We start from the raw sequence: 6926 nt of genomic DNA, 5'->3' as shown, positions 1-6926 counted from the left end.
AAGCAGCATCACACAAAGATGATGACATTAGTTATACCAAGTCTTGAACCAGGTAACTAACCAGGTCATACATTAATATAATCCTCATAAGACTACCTGCTCAGGTCTATTAACTAGATTGCTTCTCCTTTTATCACCAGTTGAAGTTGGACTTTCTACACCGTTGATCAGTTATTTTCTCCTGACCAGAGGCCATCTTCCACCTACAGCCAAGCCAAATATATCTTGTTCCAAATTGACATCTGAAATCTGTATTTGTTGTTGTTGTAAACATATATAATATTGGGTTCAAGAGGCCAAGAACCATTAACAAGGAAGAAGACGTTGACTTTTTTCTTTTTTTTAAAATTGTTATTGTAAAGGTGATATACAGAGGGGCTAGAGTTGCAGGTAATAAGTACATTTCTTTTTGAAAATTGTCATCTCTTCCCTTATTTTCTCCATTTCTCCCCTGGCCCCTAGTTAGTAAGCCAGACTCAAAGAAGCATAGGTTCCATGGTTTCCCTCATTTGTTGTAAGTAGAAAGAGCCTATACATCCACAAGTAAACACACTGGATGGTAAAAGACAAAAAAAATACACTTGGACATGATAAATTATAGAGGACTCTAGATATTCATTCACACAGTGAGACCCAAGGAGAAATGTCTTAGGAGATCACAAATGATCAGTAGTTGTGTGCATATGATCATATAAAATGATGCTTATTGAAATGAACTCCAAGAAATGGAAATAAGAGATTTTATGTTATATTGCTTCTTGGAGTTTTTGTTTTGTCTTGTTTTGTTTTCTCCTTTGTCTCTGTTTTGACTTTCTGTACCTTTTGTCTTATACGAGAGTTCATCTGTTTTGGGAAGGGTAAATGGGAGCACAGAAATGGTGGAACAAAGAATGAAGAAATGCAGCAGTGATACTCAGTAGATACTCTGTTGAAAAGGACATTGACTTAGAGTACTCATTGTCATTTTTTGCTGATTAGGCTTTTTAAATATATTTTTATTGTAAAGATACTGTATAGAGAGAGGGTTTACACATGAGTAAGATAATGAGTACATTTCCTATCGAGCATTGTTACCCCCCCTTTGTTTTACCACCTTCCCAACTCCTCCTTCCCCCACCCCAAAGTTGTAAAGTTCATTTTCAACATAGTATCTTGTACATCTCATTGTTACAATAGGTCAACCTGTATCTTTATTTCAGCCTTTTGTTATTTCCCTTCCCCTCCCCAAATTAGAAATATATATATACAAGATGCAGGGCACCAAAATCAAATACAGTGACAACAGGGGTTATACCATGGGGAAGAACATACAAAAGAAATTTTTTAAAAATCACGTAGTACACTAAAAACAACAGCGACAAAGCAAAAAACCTCTTGTGTCCATATCTGGAGGTTCATTTCGCTTAGCATCATCTTATCACAGGTCTACTCTGTCCTATGCTGAGAATTTTACACACATTACTGTAACACTCAGAAGTCTGCCTAGGATATTACTATTGTCCCCATTCAATGAATGAGCAAAGCAAGCTACTGACAGATCAGCCAGTCAGAGTGCTTATTTTAGGTTATGAATAAATATAACCAGAGATTCCAGACTTACAGTGGAAAGAGACTTGAGTAAAAGTTGCCATACAGGGGTTTGGGTTCCAGCTCTGCTGTTTCTTATTACCTTAAGGCAACAAGGTTCATGATAGGAGCACTGCCCTGCTACCTCAGGTTACTTTAAAGAATGGGTAAGATGATATTACATGAAAAGAAATAAAGAGTGACTAGATTAAACATAAAAGGAACAGAGGTATTGAATAATCAATTTTGTAACACCAATATGGCAGATCCAGAATAAGGGCTCCCTCATACTCCTTTCATACTCCTGTCCAGTGAGACACCGTTTTGAAAACAGCTTTATGGAGGAGGACAAAGTGGGCCCTGTCTCCTTCCTCAGGTGCCTTATTTATCTATATCCTAACACCCTCCCATCACAGGAACATGTCTATAGGTGAGTCCCACTCTCCAACTTGACCTCCCTATTCCAGATCTTCACCTTTATACGTTGGAGGGGAGGAGAGTGAACTGAAAGGGGTAGCAGGGACTCTAGGAAGGCTTGATGGCCATCCCCAAAGATTGGTCTTTAGTTACAATGGAGCAATAGAAATGGAGAAGCGTGGAATGATTCGATAATTACAGATGAGCCATCAACAGGACTTGAAATGGAGTAAAGATTCAAAGGGATCCCTTGCCTGGTATAACCATGAAAAGAAATGCTGTTTAGCTGCATTGCAGCGAAAAGGGAATGTAGCAATTACTGCCACCCCTGCTTTGGTACAAAAAGGTGATCTTTTAATGCATCAAAACAGCGCTGTCACTTAAATATTCCACCAACTGAAAATTATGGAATGTACAAGAAGAGACTGAATTCTTTGAATTTCCAAAGTCCACCTGGGATGAGCTGCATCCAGGACTTACTGAGGACTTCACTGGGGAGGCTCAAAAAATAGGCAACAGTCATTTCCAGAAGTATTGGGTCTTGACTTGTTTTTTAGGCTACTGACTGAGCTGTTTAAGAGTTCATCACTTAAGAGAGTTCTAGGGTAACTTGCATGAATTTGGGGACCAGAATCCCAAGGGTAAAAATTTAATCTTTTTGTTATTTCCTCTGATGTATTCCAATATAATTATCTTCTTGTCAATAAAGGCAATAAGTGTTGTATTTTAATACCAGGCAAAGCCTGATTCTTTTGGCATTATATATGGAGCCAGTCTTCAGGGAGATGCTAATATTTTATTTCAGATGGGAAAGAGGGAATTAAGAGTTTATTTCTAGAAACAGATAAAAGTAAAAGCTGAGTTAAAAGAGGCAGGGGGGTGGGGAGTCGCCAAGTCCAGAAGCCTTAACACCATCACCACAGCCTTCATTGTCTCTTTTCTTGAACACCTACCAGATACTTGGTTCTTGCTTAAAGGTAATTTAAGGAGCAGTGATTCATCAATATCAAATTACCTCCAAGTTAAATGTTGAGCATTTCTGAGGTATTTGGGAAAAAATATCACTAGACCTTATTTGCAAATATCTTGGTTGCAATAAAGGTTACGGATGGTGCTAAGGCTCTGAGTTCAAGCCCCAGTATTGGTATGCACATGTATACACACACACACACACACACACACACACACACACACACACACACACACACACACACACACACACACATAAACAAATCATATTGCAGAGTACTTCAAAGTCAAAAGAATAAGCACACTGTTTTCTGTGCCTTAATCCAGATTTGGAATATCTAGAGTACTTCAGTACATGCATACCTATAAAATTTTACAACCTTATAACATTCATTATTGTATTTATATCTTCATATTAGATCATATTTATATCTTTCCATTGGACAAATTCATAAAAATGTAAATTAGTCAGATTACTTCAAAAAGTTACAGAAAAGAGAAGAGACTTGGTAAGGAAGAGAACGGCATGAAGACTTGGTTTGGAAGGAAGAAGAGAGTTTCACAGTGAATAAGAAAGAAGTCCTCAAGACCAGAGTTAAGGATTTCAAAAATAATCTTACCTCACTCTTATAAGCCTTTCAGATAACCAATTTTATCCATGGTTCTTGGAATAAGACAGGAAGGTATGTTACATCCATATTATGACATTTTAAAGGAGAATGCCTAGCTAGCAGGGAAGAGAATGGCCAGGACCTCAAATATCAGTTTTATATTCTTTTTTTTTATTATTGTGAAAATACCATACAGAGGGGGTACAATTACATGGGCAAGATGTGAGTACATTTCTTGTCAAGCATTGTTGCCTCCTCCTTTGTTTCCCCATACCATCCCTTCCCCTCTCTGCCCCTACCCCCACACCCTCTACCATCCCCACACACCCCTACCACCCCTTGCCCCACCCACCCCCCACCCCACCAAAGTTGTAAAGTTTGTTTTTTGACATAACATCTTGTACCAGTTTTGTATTCTTATAAGACTGTTGTCCGTTATGCTTTCATAAAGACCACAGGGAAGGCCAAGAAACAATCTTATTGATGTTATTTGCTGTTAAAGTAAAACAAATGGTCAGTTCAGTTCAATCAGACTAGTTTAAAGTTGACTTTGTATGCCTGGTGAGACAGAGAGACAATAATTTGTATTTCTACTTCATATGCTATCCTTTCCAATCACACCGTATTGATTATCTCAAAGCAATATCCCCAAACTAATGAGACTCATTGTGACATGAAATTCATAACCATTGATCTGGGGTCTGTTTGTTTGTATATACACATAACAGAGCATCTAAATGGCTGTTCAAGATTGTCCTGTCACCATCCAACATGTCACTTGGGTTCTGATCTATATGGACAAGAGTAGTGTATGTAAGTGAGTACATAAGTGTGTGGGGGTATTTGAGTATGTCTGCAGAGAAGTGTGAGGATGTTTCAATGTGCTACAAGTTAATATATATTTATTCATTTTATTCAGTAATAAGGATTGAACCCAGTACCTTGCATCAATGTTGAGTCTAGACATTCCTTCCCTCACATGAAAATGTAAGAAAATAAAACAGACATGCACATATCTTTACTCAGATTCCCCCAAATTAGTGTTTGCATTGGGAAGGGGGTCTACATGTGTAAGATTGATGGAGAATTTAAGAAACAAGCCTCAGGAGAAAGAAATGATAGGGCCAGGATGGACAGGAAAGAAGTGAGAAAGTCAATGATCTCCACTAGAGATGAGTCAGCTTTGTCCTAGAGGGAGCTCTACATTCCTGGGGTCTACAAATTTACTATCTGCAATCTTAGCTACACAAGAGACTGAGATCTGAGCTCAGAGTTCCAAACTAGCCCAGACAGTCAAGTCCTTGAGTATCTCCAATTAACTACCAAAAAACCAGAAGCAGAGCTGTGGCTTCAGTGGTAGAGTGCTAGCCTTGAGCAAAAAAGCTCAGGGACCATGCCCAGGCCCTGAGTTCAAGCTCCCAGACCAGCATGGAAATGCGTGTGTGTGTGTGTGTGTGTGTGTGTGTGTGTGTGTGTGTGTGTGTGTGTGTGTGTGTGTGTGTGTGTGTGTGTATACACACATACCTATATATAAAATAGTATATAATATATATTATTAAGTTTTCTAACATGTTGCCACTGGGAACTGAGTGATAAGGGCACAGGAACAGTTTGTACTTTTTTTTTTTTTTTGGTTTCCTGTAAATTTGTTTTTCAAGATTTTTTTAAAAGCAGAAAGTCTAGAGTTAAGAATATGAGATTTGGGTCCTGAATTCAGAGACAAGGAGCTGCGTGATCCACTATATTTCAGATATAGTAGGAGGAAAGCTACCATATGTTATTGTCTGTTATTTTCTGTCCTGTCTTGAAATAGGATCCAAAAGGGAAAAAAAGGAAGAAGCAATCAGTCCATGATTTAATGAATAAAAAAGTGAATAAATAAGCCAGGCACTGGTTTATTACAGGTGTGAGCCTGTAATCCTAGTTAGTCAGGAGGCTGATATCTGAGGATAACAGTTCAAAGCCAGACTGAGCAGGAAAGTCCAAGAGACTCTTATCTTCAATTAACCACCAGAAAACCAGAGGTGGCTCTATGGCTCAAGTGGTAGAGTGCTCACCTTGAGCTGAAGAGCTGAGGGACAGCGCCCCAGGCCCAGAACTCAAGCCCCACCACTAACCAAAAAAAAAAAAAAAAAAAAAAAGTGAATAGTTGACCTTGAACAAATTCTGTAAGCTCCTATGCCTCAGTTTCTGCATCTATGTGTGAGCACTTGTAGGACTAACCGAATTCACACCTGCATTCACACACAAACAACGTTCTGCTTGATATGACCTGAAGTTGCTCCTAACCCTGGCATCAGAACTGAGAACAGAATGGTAGACTAGGAATCACCTGGGGAGAAGCTTGGAAATCACACACTCCAGCCTAATTCAGGATACTTGAAATGAGGCTCAAGGATCTGGGGTTCGAATGGGTTCATCCAAGTGACTAGATAATGCACCAAAGCTTAAGATGTGCCTATGGAAAAGAATGGATCATGTTATTAACCTGCTAAGCCAGAGGGGTGAGAAAGGAAAGTGAAAGAGAAAAAGAGAATGAAAGAACAAGTGGGGATTGGCATGGAAGTTCACCCAGTTGCCCAGAAGTTGAAGGTTTGAAGACATTTGTAGATCTCTCTCATTTATGCCCAAATTATCCTAAGAACTCAGTATCCTAGCAATTCAGCCAGAGGGAAAGCATCTTAGATGTTGATTTCAAAATAGTTTTTAAAAAGAGAAAAAAATAGCAGGTAGTGTGGTCTCTAAATATAAAGTCTGTCGTTATGGAAACATGTCTCAAATAAAGCTCCTTAAAAAATAGCATTATTTCATAAAAAGGGAAGGAAAATGTGTGAGAAAGACACAATGTAAAACCAAAGGAAAAAGTAAAATTTGCAGGACCTCAATTCCCAGGTTAGCATGCCAATGTCATCCTTCTGGAATGTGGACCGAAAAAACTCTTCTGCATTCACCTTTGGAAATGGCCTCATCCCATTTCTTATTTGTGTGTGTGTGTGTGTGTGTGTGTGTGTGTGTGTGTGTGTGTGTGTGTGTGTGTGTGTGTGTGTATGTGTGTGTGTTTGCACGCCAGTCATGGAACTTGAACTCAGGCCTGGATATTGTTTCTGATAAGTTTGCTCAAAGCTAGTGCTCTACTACTTTGAGGCACAACTCCACTTTGTTTTTGTTTTGTTTTGTTTTGTTTTGTTTTTTGGTGATTAGTTAGAGATAAGATACTCTTGGACTTTCCTGCCCAGGCTGATTATGAGATATCATACTCCTGAGTAGCTAGGATGACAGGTATGAGCCACCAGTGCCTGACTTGCCTCTTCCCTTTTTATAAAAAAATATATTTTTGTTACCTTTAAGTAGCTGTACAAAGGA

Source organism: Dipodomys merriami, unplaced genomic scaffold, assembly GCF_024711535.1.
Source record: "Dipodomys merriami isolate MVZ:Mamm:240054 unplaced genomic scaffold, mDipMer1.0.p SCAF_7, whole genome shotgun sequence".
Classification (NCBI taxonomy): Eukaryota; Metazoa; Chordata; class Mammalia; order Rodentia; family Heteromyidae; genus Dipodomys; species Dipodomys merriami.
Note: the sequence above shows the minus strand (reverse complement) of the source record.